This window comes from Hemitrygon akajei, chromosome 5 (genome assembly GCF_048418815.1).
Source record: "Hemitrygon akajei chromosome 5, sHemAka1.3, whole genome shotgun sequence".
NCBI classification, from domain to species: Eukaryota; Metazoa; Chordata; class Chondrichthyes; order Myliobatiformes; family Dasyatidae; genus Hemitrygon; species Hemitrygon akajei.
This window is the reverse complement of record NC_133128.1, coordinates 176,385,773-176,406,029: the sequence shown is the minus strand read 5'-3', so window position 1 is coordinate 176,406,029 and position 20,257 is coordinate 176,385,773. Positions and strand designations below refer to the sequence as shown.

The window sequence follows — 20,257 nt, the reverse complement described above, 5'->3', positions numbered from 1 at the left end:
AGGATTAAGGAAAACCCAAAGGTATTCTACAGGTACGTGAAGAGCAAGAGGATATGATGTGAGAGAATATGACCTATCAAATCTGACAATGGAAAAGTGTGTATGGAACCGAAGGAGATAGCAGAGGTACTTATTGAATACTTGCTTCAGTATTCACTAGGGAAAAGGATCTTGGCAATTGTAGGGATGACACAGCAGACCGAAAAGCTTGAGCATGTAGATATTAAGAAAGAGGATGTGCTGGAGTGTTTGGAAAGCATCAAGTTGGTTAAGTCACCAGGACTGGATGAGATTTACCCCAGGCTACTGTGGGAGGCAAGGGAGGAGATTGCTGAGCTTCTGGCTATGATTTTTGCATCATTGGGGACGGGAGAGTTTCCAAAGGATTGGAGGGTTGCGGATGTTGCTCCTTTATTCAAGAAAGGGAGTAGAGATAGCCCAGAAAATTATAGACCCGTGAGTCTTACCTCAGTGGTTGGTAAGTTGATGGAAAAGATCCTAAGAGGCAGGATTTATGAACATTTGGAGAGGCATAATATGATTAGGAGTAGTCAGCATGGCTTTAACAAAGGCAGGTCATGCCTTATGAGCCTGATTGAATTTTTTTTAAGGATGTGACTAAACACATTGATGAAGGTAGAGTAGTAGATGTAGTGTATATGGATTTCAGTAAGGCATTTGATAAGGTACCCCATGCAAGGCTTATTGAGAAAGTAAGGAGGCATGGGGTTCAAGGGGACATTGCTTTGTGGATCCAGAGCTGGCTTGCCCAAAGAAGGCAAAGAGTGGCTGAAGACGGGTCATATTCTGCATGGAGGTCAGTGACCTGTGGTGTGCCTCAGGGATCTGTTCCGGGACCCCTACTCTTTGTGATTTTTATAAATGACCTGGATGAGGAAGTGGAGGGATGGGTTAGTAAGTTTGCTGATGACAAAAAGGTTAGGGGTGTTGTGGATAGTGTGGAGGGCTGTCAGAGGTTACAGCAGGACATTGATAGGATGCAAAACTGGACTGAGAAGTGACATATGGAGTTCAACCCAGATAAGTGTGAGGTGGTTCATTTTGGTGGGTCAAATACGATGGCAGAATATAGTATTAATGGTAAGACTCTTGGCGGTGTGGAGGATCAGAGGGATCTTGGGGTCTGAGTCCACAGGACTCAAAAGCTGCTCTGCAGGTTGACTGTGGTTAAGAAAGCACACGGTACATTGGCTTTCATCGATCATGGGATTGAGTTTAAGAGCCGAAAGGTAATATTGCAGCTATATGGGACCTTGGTCAGACCCCACTTGGAGTACTGTGCTCAGTTCTGGTCACCTCACGACAGAAAGGATGTGGAAACCATAGAAAGGGTACAGAGGAGATTTACAAGGATGTTGCCTGGACTGGGGAGCATGCCTAATGAGAATAGGTTGAGTGAACTCGGCCTTTTCTCCTTGGAGCAACAGAGGATGAGAGGTGACCTGATAGAGGTGTACAAGGTGATGAGAGGCATTGATCGTGTGGATAGTCAGAGGCTTTTTCCCAGGGCTGAAGTGGCTGGCACGAGAGGGCACAGTTTTAAGGTGCTTGGAAGTAGGTACAGAAGAGATGTCAGGGGTAAGTTATTTTATGCAGAGAGTGGTGAGTGCATGGAATGTGCTGCGGGCGGTGTTGGAGGTGGATATGATTGGGTCTTTTAAGAGGGTCCTGGATAGGTGCATGGAGCTTTGAAAAATAAGAGGGCTATGGGTAACCCGAGGTAATTTCTAAGGCAAGGACATGTTCAGCACAGCTTTGTGCGCTGAAGGGCCTGTATTGTGCTGTAGGTTTTCTGTTTCTATTCCAGTTGATAGGCACTCAATCTACAAAATAAGCCCAATTCAGTCTTCTGCTGATGTGCAAATTAGTCAGTATGGAATTTCAGCACAGAATGATATTTTCATTTGTATTCATTTGTTTTCTTTAAAAAAAAATTACTCTAAGCCTGTCAAAAATTAAAGATAGAGATAAGCTTTATTTGTGTTATTTGTCGCATGCATATTGGAAGATATGGCAAAGTGCATCATTTGCATTATTTTGAGATGTTCTGGGGCAGCCCACAAGTACTGCCAAGGTTAACTAACTCTCAGTCTTTGGAATGGGTGGGGGGGGGGGGCAGAACCAGAGCATCCACGTGGTCCCCGTGTATTAAACACTTCTGACAGACAACAGCGGAATTGAGCCAGGGGTCTGTGATGCCCTAATAATTTTACACTACTGTGCCGCCCCCAGTATTTTTGGAATAGAGGTCACAAATTTAAGGTGATCAGCAGGAATTTTGTCTCTTAGAAGAAACTGAATGTTTTGAATTCTCTGGGGAACTGTGGAGACTGAATCATTGAAGATATCCAAGTCTGAGATAGTTTTTAAAAAATATATAAATATGGGAGTCTGGGGTTAAGGGGAACAGGCAGAAAAATGGAGCAGAGGCCAAGTCTGAATCAGCTCTGATCTTTCTGAATGGTAGAAAAGACTCAAAGGACACGTCTGCTTCTTCTCAATGACGGTTGCCCAGTAGCACTTACACCCACAGTGATGAAATGTTTTGACAGGTTTGATCTGCTCCAATTTGCCTACCAGAGCAACAGTTCTACAGCAGACATCATTTTCATTCAGCCTTGGAACATCTGAACAGCAAAAATGCATACATCAGAATGCTCTTCATTGACTGCAGCTCAGTCATCATCCCCTCAAAACTAATCAATAAGCTCCAAGAACTTGGCTTCAATATTTCCTTGTGCAACTGGATCCTTATTTACCCCAGTCAGATTGGCAACAACATCCCCTCCACGATTTCCATCAGAACAGGTGCACCACAAGGCTGTGTGCTTAGCCCCCTACTCTACTCTCTTTATACCTATGACTTTAGCTAAGCACAGTTTGAATGTCAGGTTCAAGTTTGGTGATGACATCACATTCAGAGGCTAAATCCAACGTGGTGACAAAACAGCGTACAGGAGTCATACCATCAACCTCTCACTCAATGTCAGTAAGACCAGAGGACTGATTCTTGATGTCAGGAGAGAGAAACCAGAGGCCCTTGAGCCAGTCCTCAGAGGATCAGAGGTGGTGAGCGCCAGCAATTTTAAATTCCTGGCTGTTAGTATTTCAGAGGACCTGTCCTGGACCCAGCACCCAATTGCAATTGCAAAGAAAGCACAGCAGCACCTCTATCTCCTTAGGAGTCTGCAAGGATTCAGCATGACATCTAAAACTTCGTCAAACTTCTATAGCTGTGTAGTGGAAAGGGTATTGACTGGCTGCATCACTGCCTGGTATGGAAATGCCTGTGCCTTCGAATAGAAAAATCCTATGAAAAGGTAGTGGATTTGGTGCAGGACATCATGGAAAAAGCCCTCCCAACCATTGAGCACATGTACCTGAAACAGTGACATAGGAAAGCAGCTTCATTAGAAATTCCCACCACCCAGGCCGTGCACTTTTCTTGTGGCTCCCATCAGGTAGAAGGTACAGGAGCCTCAGGACTTGTACCACTGGGTTCAAGAACACAGCTATCAGGCTCTTGAACAGACGGGGTAACTACACTCACTTGCCCATCTATTGAGATGTTCCCACAACCAATGATCTCACTTTTACTTTGTCATCTCATGTTCTCATTACTTATTGCTATTTTGTAATCATCTGCACTCTGGTTGATCTTTCATTGATCCTGATGTTGTTACTATTCTTTAGATTTGCCGAGTATGCCCAGAGGAAAATTAATCTCAGGGATGTATATGGTGACAGATATGTACCTTAATAATAAGTTTACTTTGAACTATTCCTTGCATTCTCAGAGACTCATTTTTGTAACCCCATCACTGAAAATTGTGAAGAAAACCACAACAGCCATGGCTTTCAATCCTTATAGCTGTCCAGCTACTTTTGTTGGGAGTGAATAAGATATGTTAAACCCATGTCAGAATAGAATAGTCTTATGATCGCTGCTCACATGGACACTGTCCAGTAGGCCAAAGTACAGAAAGGTCACCAAGCCGTTGAATAGACTTCTGGCCTGAAACGTTGACTGCGTCTTCCCACAGCCTTCAACTGATCATCTGAGAATTTCCAGTATTTCCTGTAATATAGATTTCCAGCATCTGCAAGTCTTCTTTTTGATTTTCTAAGTACTCTCAGTACCTGGCATTTACCCAAAAATGTAATCGATGCCCTTTACAAGAACCAAGAGATATTGAATAAAAACATTGGAGAGATTCAACGTCACATCCAGGAAAAATATTTCAACAATAATGCATAGGGTTGTGTCACAACATGATCAGAATTAATATTATGAATACTACAAAAGTAAAACTGATCAATTTGGCTCATTTCTAGTTTATCAGGATTGTGATGAAGATCCCCATATACAGCAATATCTGAACCTGGTTAAATATGAACTAATAATAGGAATGGCATCTTCTCCGCAGTTTTTCCTCTCTAACCTACTCAGCTAATTGGTAATAGCATTCTAGACTGTCTAGGACAGTTTTCAAAAATAACTCACTGGATTGCAATATTCTAATTGATTTAGAGTGTTCATCATTACTAAGCTCACTCTGAAGGTAAGAAACCCAAGTATCTTGAGAGGAATGATCATAATAGTCACATACCAAATGTATGTTTTTTGTTGTAGTTCATTATAGAAAGTTGCAAACATATGTTGATGCTAAATTCTGCGATTAAGAATCTGCAGTGAATATTGAAGCACGCTAATTGGTTGGTTAAATGTCACCAGAGTGATTTTTCAGCAATTTGTCTCTGAAGGGAACAGTGAAGCAGAAACAATGCAGACAGACATTACACACTTCAATGAAATTTAGCAACACTCAGGGTCATTTTTCTTCCAGACTTGGCCACAGTGCTGTTCCTTCCCAGCAGGAGTTCAAATAAAAGAATAAGGGGGTATATTATAAATTCAGGTGGTCTTTTACAACAGTGAAATCAAGTGTATTTAAATAGGCTAGGCATAATAAGCAATCAGAATTAAGGAGACATTAGATTCTGGTTGCTGGGGAGGTAGAACGGAGGAACAGATGCATGCCACTTTGTTATAATGACATCAAATACAAACAGCCCAATGACTTATTTCAGTTACATCATTTCAATTGGAAACACAAATAAATTCACACATTGTAGCATTGTAGTAATAAGCCCCATTAAAAATAAGATAATTGATCTTTCACCATGTGTGTGGTTGCTTCACATTCATGTCAGTCAAAGCTGCTTCTCTAGCACAAATATATTTCCTTAACTAAAATGCATGTTCAACAATTGGAATCAATCGTGGATTGAGAAATGCTTTAGAAAAATGATTTGATGTCTTTTCTCTTTTTACTGTGATTAAGGATTTGTCAAAAGTCTCCATATACTTACACATATTAAAAAGAGATTGATAAGAATTTTGTATTTGTAATGTATAATTAATATTAAAATTCTTAAATGCAGCAGCCATTTCCTGTCACTTTAGCTGATTGGAGGAAATCAGAAATAAAGAGGCAAATGAAATGCAGCCTTGAAATTGTGTTGGAAGCAATTCTGCCATCCTGTTGCAAATCAGGGATTAAAATCGAAACAGATGCATGCCACAAATCTGCCATGTATTCAGGCGATTGCCACAGTGGTGAATGTATTTGCATGTGTGCGCAAGCACTCTTAGGAAGTAGGCAAAACAGCACGTCCAGTGTGCAAGGACCAGTACCTTTGCTCTTAAGTTCAATATTCTGACCTCCAGTTGGGTTGAACCTTCCACAACCGAAAAAGATGTTAATCAGAATCAGGTTTAATATCACTTCAATATGTTGCGAAATTTGTTGACTTTGCAGCAGCAGTACAATGCAATACATAATAGTAGAAGAAACAGCTAAATTACAGTAAGTATATATTAAATAGTTAAATAAGGAATGCAAAATATAGAAATAAAAGAGTTATGAGGTAGTGTTCATGGCTTCAATGTCTATTCAAAAAAAATCAGATGGCTGAGTGGAAGAAGCTGTTCCTGAATCATTGAGTGTGTGTCTTCAGGGTTCTGTATCTCTGTCCTGATGGTAGCAATGAGAACAAGGTGTGACCTGGGTGATGGGATCCTTCGTGATGGATGCTGCCTCATGAGGCCTCGCTTCCTGAGGATGTCCTGAATACTATGGAGGCTATTGCTAATGATGGAGCCGACTAAGTGGAATAATCCTCCCACTCCACAACCCAACAACAATCTTTCAAAGGATCATCATCACAAAGTTTATTATTATAGGCTCAGATCTTGGTGTACAAGAGTCGCTCTGGGACAATAGCAGAAGCGACATCATAACCTTTGACCTCAGAGGCTGGCATCGCTCTCACTGTCATTATCAAAAAGACCACATCCAATCTGACTAGATCATTGAGTGGCTATAACAATTTCAAATGTGCTTTTGATCTGCTCAAGGAGGTGTAACCCCCCCCCCCCCCAAACAAAGTTTGGATGCTAAATTGGCTCATTAGCCAGCTCTGCTGACAGCTGTGAGGCTCCACAGTGAGAAGGCCACCTTGCATCAACAATACATGTCTAGGCCACGATATTCCAATTAAAGAAACCTTGATTTGGGTGAATGCTGTGTAAACACTGGCTATACACAATTGTCAGTCGGCAAGAAATAAGATTGTACACCACATGAAATTATTAAGTATATTTACAAATTTCAGCTTTAATCGAACAGTTAGTAGGAAAAAGGAAAGAAAGAAAAATAAAAAGGGGCCATTTCAGTTAACCCAGTAAAAACATGCACTTAAAGTTGGAGCTCGTCTTGAAGTTGTTGTTTTACTCATGCACTGGACACAAGGTCTACATGAAAGCACAGATCACCTTCCAAACGTTGCTCGAGGTCCATCTCCCGGGAGTATTGGCCCTTCCTCCTTGAAGCCATTCATCTTCACAAAGCACTTTGTGCAAGGGCGAATACTCCTCTCATGGCATCCTCAGCCATCTTCCCTCTTGTCCTCTCTGCATCATCCACCCCCCCCCCCGCAAAAGACCCATGAGCCACAGTTCACCTCAAATCTCACTCCCCCCCCAGTTCTCTCTAGAACCTTCTCCCAATTCCAACATCCTGATTGGCTGACAGCATGCCCAAGTTGGACATCAGAGCCCCTTATCTTTTGGCCAAAAATCAAAACAGTCTACCAGCAGAACCCACTGCTTTTACAGAAATGCTAAAATGAAATATCTACAGCCTAAGAGAAGAAATTTTAGCCAGGACACTATGCAGCTGAAAGGTAGCAAGTGTTGATTTAGAAGAGGACACATGCAGTAAAACTAAACAAATTATTCTGACTCTGATAAAGGACTGATCTGCCCCAGCATGACCTGACCCACCCTAGCCCAGAATACACAGTTAGTCCAAACCCAGCACAAAAGTTTGAAAGGGCTGGGCTCCACAGGCAGGGTGGAGAGACAAGAGGTAATGCAGATGCCAGAAATCGAGAACAATACACACAAGGTGCTGGAGTTGCTCAGCAGGTCAGGCAACATTATGGATTGGAATAAACAGTTGACATTTGAGGCTGAAGGCCCAGGATAAAATAAAGAGCTGCCCTTGAAGTCAAGGTTACATTTGATTCAATTGGGCATCAAGAAATGCTGAAAACCAGGAAAACTCATCATTGGCTGCCATCCTATCTCAATCAAAACCCATTTAATTGGAAGTCAATTACTTAAACTCTAGCAAGACTAAGCACGAGTTCCTGAGGGCAGATCCTGGCCCCGTCATCACCGGTTACTTCAATACAATTCCCTCCAAGTGGAGACCAGAAAAAGGCCTTTGACCTGCCCAAGCCTATGCAATATTATTGATAAACAAAAAGTTATATCAAGCTTTAGAGAATGACCATCTCCAAATGTTGAGTCTAATCCATGTCTGCCGATGTTCTGCCACAGACAACGTCAAACCTGAATCCCCCGCCACTCGCATTCTGTAACTGGAGTTAAGGAGATGGAATGGTAATTAGTATCATTCAACAGAAATTTATCCACACCAGCTAAATAGTACCACTGCTGAGCAGACTAGAGCTTCCATATTCTGTACCAAGTGGCTCACCTCCAGGTTTCCCTGTCTAAAAGGCCAAATCAGGAGCAACTTGGACCACTTTCCACTTGTCTGAGTGACTGCAACACTTAAGAAGCTTGAAATCACGCAGAGCAAAAAACCCACTTGATTCCACCCACACTGCAAATCTTTACTTCTTCCACGACTAGCACACAGTCGTTGCAGTGTGCACCAGAGTTACCTGCCCTGATTGCTATGCCTGCACGTCCCAAACCTGTGACCTCTGTCAGAATCAGAACCAGTTTTAATATCAATAGTTCCATTTATTATCAGGGAATTGTAAACAATATGCATCCTGAAATTCTCTTTTTTTGCAGACATCCATGAAAACAGAAGAGCGCCTCAAAGAAATAATGACAGTTAAAATGTTAGAACCCCATTCCTCCCCACACAATCAGCAGCAATGACCCCCCACCTCCACAAAAAACATCAGCGCCCACCGCGCATGCAATAGCGAGTCCCTGATGAAGATCATGATCTGCAGTATAACACAAACTAATCATTCAGCACACCACAGACCCTCTCTCCCCCTCTCGCTTTAATAAAAGCCAAAAAGAGATGCCCCCTTTCACAGTGAGGGGGGACTGGTAAAATATGGCAACTCTGCAACTGCAGTACAATGCAATACATGATAATAGAGAAGGAAAATCGATAGAGACTTTTGTATAAACCTGATTCTGAAGTACTGCAAAATAAATAAATAAATAAATAAAGTAATGAGGTAGCATTCATGGGTTCAATGTCCATTTAGAAATGTACCACCAAGACTGACTAGGGCAGCAGGTACATGGATTTGGGCAGATGGCCAATTGAAAATTGCCTTCCAAGTTCACACTATTGTGATTGGAAGGCTAACACCCTTTATTCATCATCATTGCATCTATATCCTGTAACCCTCTAACCCAATAGTTTTGTGGGATTATCTTCATCAGGAAGTTTACTGCAGCTCAAGGAGGCAATTCACTACCAAGGGCAATTAGAAGTGTATATTGTCCTTGCCAGTGACATGCATATCCTGTAAATGATTAATATAACATTAGCTATGTAGTTAATGGCATTTTTACCTAGAATACGGACTCCATTGGTGCTGTAGTCTATACATATGCCATAGACAAGATTTCCTCAGATGCAAATAGAATATTGCTAACTGAAGTTTACAACATTTGCTGTTGCTCAAAAATATTTATCACTAATAGTGAACCTTTTGAAATATTTAACAGGTAGGCGATCTGTGATTAGTAAATGTAAAGGATCACAAAATAATTTGACAACACTGATCATAATGTTTCTATGTTTATGACTGAGTTTCAGATTTTTTGTGTGTTTTCCAAATTTAAATATAAACTAAACAAGGAACTGGTAATATTAAATAAATGCTGTTATCTTGCTAATACATCAGTAAGTGTATTAGCAGATGAGTACAATTGCCCATTTCCTTGCATTACTTTGTAAATGACACTGTCAATGTTTACACAAGATTTGTTTATTAACGTCTGTAGATTATGAGCAAATGGTAATTATTGACTGGAAAGTCCTGGAAACTTGTGAGGCATTCATTTTCCACATAGTAATGTTATTACAACATTAAAAATTGTCAACAGTTACTTATCCAAAGTTACTTGTTCCTTTTATTCCAAGTAAACATTTTTTGAGAATGTTTATGATTGTCAGTGAAATAGGCTCTCACTGTGGGTCTAGTAACAAATCCCATCTTTTCAGTCACATTCCTAAATTGCCAAATGTATTCTACTATTTGAACTTAAAATGTGTCTTTAATATTTTTATTAAGTTTTTTAGCTCAATATTTAGCAAGAGCAAAACTTCCCTATCTATGTACCATTGCTCTGAATGTAGCTTGAACTTAAACTGAAGAATCCTCTGTAACAATTAAGGCACCTGAAATTATATCTTTATTTTGGGCAACATTCACCCTCAACCACATACCAACACATAGATAAATCAATGCCATTCAGGTGCTCCAAAAATGTTATCTGTGCAATCCAAATATCTTTACCATCACATTCAAATAATATCCAGGTTAAATGTCAAACATTCCAAGTGAACACACAAAATTGAAGTGTAATACTCCACATCACTTATTACATAAGATTAAAAGAACAATGGTGTCAAGGTCCAGATTTTAACTCAGGCCATGTGGACTTAGAAAAGCCCAAGGGTTACTCATGAGGGGCCCATTCTATTATAAACCTTCTATTCATGAGAGGCCCATTCTATTATAAACCATTCCCCTGCTTGATGTCCAATGGACATCAGTGGGACTGGCAAGAGGCTGACAGGGCAGCAAGTGACCTTGGGCCAAGGTGAAGACAGCATTCCCCCCCCCCCCCCCACCCCTCGAGTCAACCATAATAAAGAGCACAATAGGCTTTCCTTTTCAGCCCTGGAATTCTTCCTGGTCGCAAAGGAAATATTAGAACTTTACAAAGCTTATTCAGGCCAGAACACATGCTGCTACCAACTTTTCCTATCAGTTCCCACAGTGAATATCAACAGCATAACCAGGAATCCACATTACAGAACCAATCTCGGACTTTAAAATACTTGCCTGTAGGGGCAGATTTTGACCAGTAAAACACTTCAAGTTAACACCTCCAGTATTCTTTGGCTTAGGTGCATCATGAGAAGTCTCTGAATCAGCCACTTTAGTTATTACTTTCCTATAGGAAGGGGAGGAATACGAAGGGCCTTTTGTTTCTAAGAGAATTGATTAAGCAAAACATCGGACTTTCCAATTCAAAGAACATTACAGCACACTACAGGCCCTTCAGACCATGATGTTGTGCCAACTTTTTAACCTACCTTAAGTTGTGGAAACTCTATAAACTAAATTATATAACTGAACATTTAAAGTGAAGGAAGAGGTATCAAGCACCTTATCAGGATTCGGAAACCATGCAATTTTTGGTTATGGAAACCCAAGTCCTATTAGAGGGTAAATGGAATAATATCAACCCTAAACATCAACATGCTGTGTGCAGTTTGTAAGACTTATTTCTAATTATAATCATTACTCACAAGTGGTCTTCACTTATGACAGTGTGAAATCAGAGTCAAAGTACATTCAGCATGAAGCACTTTGGCCTAACTGGTCCATGGAGCCCAAAATGTCCATCTAGGCTAGTCCCATATCTCTCTCTCCAAGTTTTTCCTAGCCATGCACCTGTAACTGCCTTTTATTTGTTGTAAATGTGCTTCCCTCAACCATCTCAAACTTATGATCTCTGGCCCTTGATTCTCCAAAATGAAAAATAGACTTCATAATTTTACAGGTTGATTGTCCTTCATTCTCCTAGGCTCAAATGAATAAAGGTCTGGACTTCTTAACCTCTTGATAACTCAATTCTCCAAGTTCTGGCAGCATCCTCAAACATTTTCTGCACTCTTTCCAACTTGCTGGCAGCTGTCCAATAACGGTGACCAAATATGACCAGAACATTCCAGCTTCTATACTCAAAGCACTGACTGATGAAGGCCAGTGTGCCTAACATTCTTCATCACCCTCTCCCTGTGACACTACTTTCAGGACCACATACTTGTATTCCCATGTCTCTCTAACTTGTCTTTGTAAAAAAGTGCAGCACCTTACACTTCTTTGGAGTAAATTCCATTTGAGATGCTGTAGCTCATTTATTCCGCTGATCAAGATCCCACCGTAATTCATGATGATCAGTTTCACCAATTTTAGTGTAATCTGCCATCTTGCTAACCATGTTTTGTACATCTCATCCAAATTTTTGATATAGGTGACAAATAGCAATGGGCCTAGCACCGATCTATGGAGATTGTTATTTTCCCATGGGCCTCCAGTGCGATAAAACAACTTTCCACCATTAAACTCTGCTTCCTACCATTAAGTTCATTGTGTATCTAATTATCTAAGCTCTCCTTGGATGCCATGTGTTTCATAGCAGCCTACTATGTGAAACACTGTCAAAGGCCTTATTGAAATCCACAGAGTCTATGTCTACCACCCTACCCTCATGATTACTCAAATTCCATGCTGACTATCCAAAATTAACCCATCTTTCTAAGTGCATGTATATCTTCTCTTCAGAATCCCTTCTAGTAGCCAACCTACCACTGACGTTAGGTTTACTAATCTATAGTTCTCAGGCTTTTCTTTGAAGCCCTTCTTAAGTGAAGACACAAACTAAGCACTCCTCACTCCTCTGGCACTTCAACTGTGGCTAAAGATAGATAGATAGATAGATAGATACTTTATTCATCCCCATGGGGAAATTCAACTTTTTTCCAATGTCCCATACACTTGTTGTAGCAAAACTAATTACATACAATACTTAACTCAGTAAGAAAATATGATATGCATCTAAATCACTATCTCAAGAAGCATTAATAATAGTTTTTAAAAAGTTCTTAAGTCCTGGCGGTAGAATTGTAAAGCCTAATGGCATTGGGGAGTATTGACCTCTTCATCCTGTCTGAGGAGCATTGCATCGATAGTAACCTGTCGCTGAAACTGCTTCTCTGTCTCTGGATGGTGCTATGTAGAGGATGTTCAGAGTTATCCATAATTGACCGTAGCCTACTCAGCGCCCTTCGCTCAGCTACCGATGTTAAACTCTCCAGTACTTTGCCCACGACAGAGCCCGCCTTCCTTACCAGCTTATTAAGACGTGAGGCGTCCCTCTTCTTAATGCTTCCTCCCCAACACGCCACCACAAAGAAGAGGGCGCTCTCCACAACTGACCTATAGAACATCTTCAGCATCTCACTACAGACATTGAATGACGCCAACCTTCTAAGGAAGTACAGTCGACTCTGTGCCTTCCTGCACAAGGCATCTGTGTTGGCAGTCCAGTCTAGCTTCTCGTCTAACTGTACTCCCAGATACTTGTAGGTCTTAACCTGCTCCACACATTCTCCATTAATGATCACTGGCTCCATATGAGGCCTAGATTTCCTAAAGTCCACCACCATCTCCTTGGTCTTGGTGATATTGAGACGCAGGTAGTTTGAGTTGCACCATATCACAAAGTCCTGTATCAGTTTCCTATACTCCTATAAAGATGATGCAGATCTCAGGCAGGGTTGCAATTTTTTTCCTCCCGCTTTCCACAGTTCTCATAGATATACTTGATCAGATCCTGAAGATTTACCTACCTTGATAAATTTTAAGATGCCCAGCACTACTCCATGGCAGTGAAGACCATCTTTAATACACCCATATTAACTGTCTCAAGCTCTGGTCTTCTTCATGGAAAAGCAGAATAAACATTCATTGAGAACCTTGCCCAACTCCTGCTGTTCCACACATAGATGCCCATTTGGGTCTCTGAGTGGCTCTATTCTCTCCCTAGTTACTCTTTTTCCATTGATAGGCATAATATCTTTGAATTCTCCTTAATCTTCTTTGTCAAAGCTGTTTCCTGCCTTCTTTCTTGTTTCCTCCTTAGATATCCCTGAATCCCGATACTCCTCCAGGGATTCAGTTTTTCCTCAGCTGCCTATACCTGACCCATGCCTCCTTTTCCCTGGCCAGGGACTCAATATCCCTCATCTTCCAGGACTTCCTACTTCTACCAGCCTTTCCCTTCAAACTGATGGGAACACGCAGACCCAGAATTTGTATCCCACTTTTAAAAGCCACAACTTGCCTAATGTCCCTTTCTCACCTACTCCAATCAACTTTTGCCTGTTCCTGTCTAATAGAATCAACACCTTCCTTGCCCCTATTAGAACATGAACGCATGGACTAGATCTGTCCCAATCTAGAACAGAGTTAAAACTAGAAGAACAGTGATCACTGATCACAAAGTGCTCCCCCATTGTCACCTCAGCCATTTCTCTGGCCTGATTTCCCAAAAAATTTTGCCCAAGGAAATTCCCTGCACTCACTTACATTCCATTCCATTTAACATAGAAATATGAACTGCATCACTCTTAATGGAGTTAATTTGCTGGAAGGATTACATTTTTTAAAAAAAATAGCTGGCTGTTTTCCTATTTGGGAAAGGGAACTGTAGAAACCTTTTGGGGCTTTATTGTTTATTAGAGCTTGTCTGTAGTTTTTAGAAAAGAGAGGAAGTTAACATGTAGCAACAGGTAAGTATATCCCTGCATGTACTATTTCCCAAAAGGGAGTTTTAATTGAAGCATCCCTGGGGCAGTAACAAATAGTTTAAGGAACTAAGGAGACTCCAAAGATATTTTTGTTTAGTTGCTCAGCAATGTGGTACATGATGGTAATGTTTTAGTTCTGGCTTTTCATCTACTATGTTCAGCATGGAACATACTTTCAGCATCTCGATTCAGATATGCTAGGAGTTCTGCATCACAGCCAGAGGAAATATTGTGACCATCAATCAGGCATCAGACCTTATTTGTAGGGATACAAGTTTCCTGCTGGGTCTCAAACTGGTCAACTGGAGAAGCTATGAAGGTTAATGATGAAATAGATGCTTCGCTGTGGCTTCAGTGATTAAGATGTGGTTATTTGGGAGAAATTCCCCCTAGCACATTCCTTGTACAATTTCTCGCTATTTCCTTGTTGCTGGGAATAATGATAAAAATAGCCAATTAGCAACACGGGAGCATGCCAGAGATGGGAAAAAACTGAGTCTACTGTGGGAATGGCCATGCCAGCTTTTGGATCAGGTACTATGCCAAAGTACCACCTACTCACTTAGCTAAATATAAACTACATCAGGGCATTACTCTAGAGGAAGAGGTCCTCTCATTGTCCTGTTCAACATCTCTTCCTCAACCAATGTTGGATATCTTCTGCAGCTGAGTTTCTTCCTGCATTAACCTTTCAGGCTAAAATTTGTCTGCAGTCACTTATTAAACTGCAAGTAGTGAGTGTATCTGGAAAGTTCTTCAGCGGCCTATCAGGTATCTTGAAACACAAGATACACCGCAAACATACAAGTTCTTAGTAAATATTCTATATCTGCCTGAATCTAATTCCCCAATGTGTTGAATCCAAAGGTGACAGTGGGGAATCAGTTGCTCTACAGAAGCAACCCATCCTCCCAGTACTTCAGTGAGGTCATGGGTTTCTCTGTAGCAGAGGTCTTGTCCACATATTACATGGTTTATCAAGTTTGGTCAATGATCAGACAACTTAGTCCTGACGAAGGGTCTCGGCCCGGAACGTTGACTGTACTCCTTCCTATAGATGCTGCCTGGCCTGCTGCGTTCCACCAGCACTTTGTGTGGATTGCCAAAAGTCAGAATTTTATGTAGGGCCCAGGATACTGTACAGGTTTCCTGTTATAGTTTACAATGACTTCCTAAAGCATTGATATTGAACAAAGAATTTTTGGAACAGTACCCTAAAATAGGCAAAAGCAACTGAAGAGAGCCTCAGGAGGAAATCTGCAGATGCTGGAAATTCAAACAACACACAAAAAATGCTGGTGGAACACAGCAGGCCAGGCAGCATCTATAGGGAGAAGCACTGTCGATGTTTCGGGCCGAGACCCTTCGTCAGGACTAACAGAAGAGAAAGATACCAAGAGATTTGAAAGTAGTGGGGGGAAGGGAGAAATGCGAAATGATAGAAGACCGGAGGGGGTGGGATGAAGCTGAGAGCTGGAAAGGTGATCGGTGAAAGTGACACAGAGCTGGAGAAGGGAAAGGGTCATGGGACGGGAGGCCTCGGGAGAAAGAACGGGGGAGGCATCACCCTGCCTGTTCTCCATCTCCCGCTGGTGTTCCCCCCCCCTCCCCCTTTCTTTCTCTCGAGGCCTCCCGTCCCATGACCCTTTCCCTTCTCCAGCTCTTTGTCACTTTCGCCAATCACCTTTCCAGCTCTTAGCTTCATCCCACCCCCTCCGGTCTTCTCCTATCATTTCACATTTCCCCCTCCCCCTACTACTTTCAAATCTCTTAGTAGCTTTCCTTTCAATTAGTCCTGACGAAGGGTCTCGGCCTGAAACGTCGACAGTGCTTCTCCCTATAGATGCTGCCTGGCCTGCTGTGTTCCACCAGCATTTTGTGTGTGTTGTCTGAAGACAGCCTCAGCCTGACTCAAGTCAGGGTGATCAGTTGATCTCCTATAACTCTTTCATCCCTTCCCCCCCCTTCATTTATGTCCACCACTACACTGGGTGTAAATTGCTATCGACTTCCCTACACCGCTCGTGCCTGGAAAAAGAGAAAGCTTTGGCCGCTGTTTCAACCAGTTCGGCCCTTAGATGTCCACCTGCAAGTAAAACTGCTGGTCTTTCATGACCTCAGCGCTTCCTAAAGTATTCAGCCTTACGGACCAGGAAAACCTGACATCTGTATCATTGTGCTAATTTTGGTCAGGTAATTTGTTGGAACACAAATCAGATCCATGTCCAACCCACACGTTAGAGGTATTACATACAAATTATTGGTGGACACATTGCACCACTGAGCTGAAGCGTGGTAATGAGCAAATGAAAAGCTTGAGTTAGAGCGTCCCCTCCTCCCACCTCTATTCCGGTGTCCTCCCCCTTCCTTCTCAGGCTCCAGGGTCTCCAGCCCCAACCTCATATCCGTAATGTTGCCTGGCCTGTTGCGTTCCTCCAGGTGTGTGTGTGTGTGTGTGTGTGTGTGTGTGTGTGTGTGTGTGTGTGTGTGTGTGTGTGTGTGTGTGTGTGTGTGTGTGTGTGTGTGTGTGTGTGTGTGTGTGTGTGTTGCTTTGGATTTCCAGCATCTGCAGACTTCGCCGTGTTTTTGAATCAAAGCAGCCTGTCCTAAAAAAAAATCAGCAAGATCTTTCGACAACTTAAACGTCATAACCTCTTAATTGTATCCATCATCATATTTGAGAAATCTGCACAGCAATCTGCTCACATCAAGACAAACAAATACACCCTTCCCTCGCCAACACCAAGAATGAGCTGCCCGATAGTAATTCAGATGAGAATGTGTTCCGCCACAGAAGTAGAACAATGCGTCGGTCGCAGGGTGTTCTTCTGTCAACCGAATCCGGATACACCATCCCAGGTAACGAATTCGCGAGAATGCACTACAGAAGAGTGTGGGTGAAGGATACGGCCCCGGCATGAGATCGCAACGCTCCTCTCGGAAAAGCCCCAAGCGGGGATTCGCTCTCTCTCGCAGTGGGAGGGGCCGTCAAGTTTCTTTGGACTGCCTCTTGGAAGCTGATTGAGAGCGTGAGAGAGACCGGGGAACTGCACCCTCACCTGTCTCCCCAGATAAGGAATAATGGAATGAAGTAAAGCCGAGAGGTGAAAATATGTTGAAAAGTTCAAAAAGTACCTTGAAACGGAAAAGAAAAATCCAATCACCATAACTGCTCTCCAATTGCTTATAGTATCCAAGATCTCTTCAGCATTTGATTATACAAGTTCTTTTGCTGAAGACGTAAATGTTTTTAAATCTCTTTATTAATTTCAGTATAAGTACTGAGATGGCATTAACCTTCAGTAAAGAAAAATGGGGAAACTATTTAAAAAAAAATCCTCCGAAACATTAATGCCCCTTCTGCACGGCTGACCCTCTCATTGTCTTGGGGAACAGAACACGCTCCATGAGATTTTCATTCACTCCATTCTGGCTTGCTGGCGGCGAGTACGCCACAACAACAAGAAGGTTGTATTGTTATCAAGTATTATTCAAGGTTAAAATCCAGCAAAGATATTACATTAGTCCGCGCTCCTTTAGCCCCCCCCCCCATGCACTGTTACTGACAAGTCCTTCATTGCAAGCATCCGATTCACCAACAAACTGTTGACAAATGTAGTCTGTCTAGTTTTATACCTTTGCTAGCGAAGTATAAACAAAGCGAATGGAATAGTTCCGACTGCTTTGTTAAAACATCCACGGTGATCAAACTGCATTTTAAGTAAATGCTAACCTCACTTTCCTGGAAAGGGCCACTTTGGTAGGAAACGGGCCGTCTTCCTTTCAGCTACACAGTAGCGCTCTCCGAACACGCTGTATTTTAGCGAAGGACGCGCCAGGGATTTGCTGACTGTCAGCTGCCTCTCTGCGAAACTCCAGCAGGTTCGAAAAGCTTCGAGATTTGAGACCAGCGCAGTAAAGTTTCAGTGGGAGTGGGCGCTGAGTGGGTGGCGGCTGACCTTCGCCGCCGCTAATCACCTCGTACGCACAAATTCTTAAAGTTATCCGGGGCACAATGCAATGTTCAGTAGCGACGCTGCTACGGTACTGTTTTTGCGATTGCGGTTAAAACTTTGGGTGGAATAAAGTGGGATTGCGTTTGTTGCGGTGGCAACAGGTTAGCAGTTCCGGACCTGTCAGAAACAAACGGGCAAGAGAGAAAACAAATTTTCCCTCCTCGGGCTGCCGGCAGCGGTACTCTACACAATCAGGAATCTCAATGTCCCATTCGGTGTTCACCTCCACAACTCCTCAGCTGGAATCGGGGAAAACTTATCGAACTGTCTTGGTTACTGCGCCAGCTGCTGTGTTAAAGCTGACAGTTCAAGCCTAGGATATCAGAACGCGCCCAGTCCAACTCGCAGGTATTCCTGGCACGAGTCTGAATAAAAACGCGGAGCGCAAACAATATTTTCTTTAGAAAAAGGAATACCCAGTCTCTTTGGTTTGAAAAAGCAAAATCAAACTTGTTAATATTAAAATGGTTTATTATTGAGCTAACGTCCATGAGCTACAGCTGGTTAAATGGGCAAGAGTTTTTACTTACTGAAAGAACCGCTGGTTCCAGCGGAGAGCGTCCACACTCGCGCTTTACTGAGGAGTTACACGCGATCAACTAACCTAACGCGTTCTTGGAGTCCAATTGGGACACAGAAAGGAACCAGAGTACCCTGATCTATCGCACCCACAATATTTCTGGCCGCATTCGTGTTTTTGCTACTGTCAGCCTTATAAGGTAATGCAAGTCCTCTTTCTGTGGAAAGCAGCGGAGTTTCAGCGGAAAAAAATTATATGAATTTGACAGTATTTTCCTATCAAAGGAAACAGACTGTCTGGCAAACTGAAGACGAGGGTTCTGCAGTGGAGCGCAGAGCCACAGAGTCTAAGAGGGGATATCGGAGCAGAGCACTGCTGAGAGAAGGGGACAATATCAAACCCCGATACCTCAAACAATAGGAAACACCAAAGCTCCAGACGAACAGCAGGAGAGAACACCTAGCTAGCTACCAAGCGCGCGGAAAACGACTATGATTTTCCAATTAAAACATCTTCAGTTTATCCAGTTTTAACTATTTCCCAGTCCATATTTTCTTTGCATGGTAATGACATCTTTCCTGCCATATTGCGACCAGAACTAATTGGTATGTTCACGACGTGGTTTAACTACTTGAGTTTGAGTAGAGTCTGCCTGCTAATCAAGAAAAGCACCACGACGCATTTTTTTTTAACCCAGATTATTGATTGGTTTTGCTACATTCAAGGAGATATGGAGTGCATTTCAGAATCGCTTTGTTCCCTCACACCTCTCAATATCTTGCATGCGTTTTTCTTTGCCTTGTACCTCAGTGGAACAGCAGGTAGTGCTGCTGCCTTGTTCCAGTGCCACGTGTTCAAGGCTGACATCAGGTGCTGTCAGTGTGGAGGTTGCAATGTTCTCCCTGTGACCCCAAGTTTTCCTCTGGTGTGTCAGTGTCCTGTCACTTCCCAAGAAATATGCTGGTTGGCTATGGAGTCACACAACATCAAAACAGGCCCTTTAGCCCTACTGGTCCTTCCTGACCAACATTCCTATCTAAGCTTGTTCCATTTGTCCGCATTTTAGCTTGTATCCCTTCAAACCGGGGTTGCCAACCTGGAGTCTACTGGCAGTCAGATGGCACTTCATCAAAGGCCTTGCAAACATCCAGTCAGACCACATCAAAAACATCTCTCTCATCCACCATCCTCCTCATCTCCTTTAACAATTCAATCATTAGTCTGACACCAACTTGTTTAAACATCAGAAAACTGCAAAAGTTGTATATCTGAAATATAATAGAAAATACTCAGCAGGCAGCTACTGAACATTTATGAAATGATCTAAGAATTTCAACATGAAAGTATTTTTTTATCCTTCAGAATGGATACGTTTGCTTTGATAGCACCAAAGTTAACTACAGGTCTTTAATTACTCAAATCAACCCTTGCTTATTAAAGAATAGTACAACATTAAGACTTGTACTGTCCTCTGCACCAATCCAGGAACCAATGAGGATAGAAAAACAAAATTGTTGTTA

At 42.2% G+C, this 20,257-nt stretch overlaps 1 protein-coding gene across 1 annotated transcript in view; it reads right to left on the bottom strand.

The window, feature by feature from the left end:
• The window catches only part of LOC140728505 (myosin light chain kinase, smooth muscle-like), a 341,168-nt gene extending 321,912 nt beyond the window's left edge, over positions 1-19,256 (bottom strand). Inside the window, exon 1 of the mRNA XM_073047317.1 lies at positions 18,748-19,256. The gene's annotated coding sequence lies outside the window, so the exon portion shown is untranslated. The remainder of the gene's footprint in view (positions 1-18,747) is intronic.
• Positions 19,257-20,257: the final 1,001 nt, after the last annotated feature.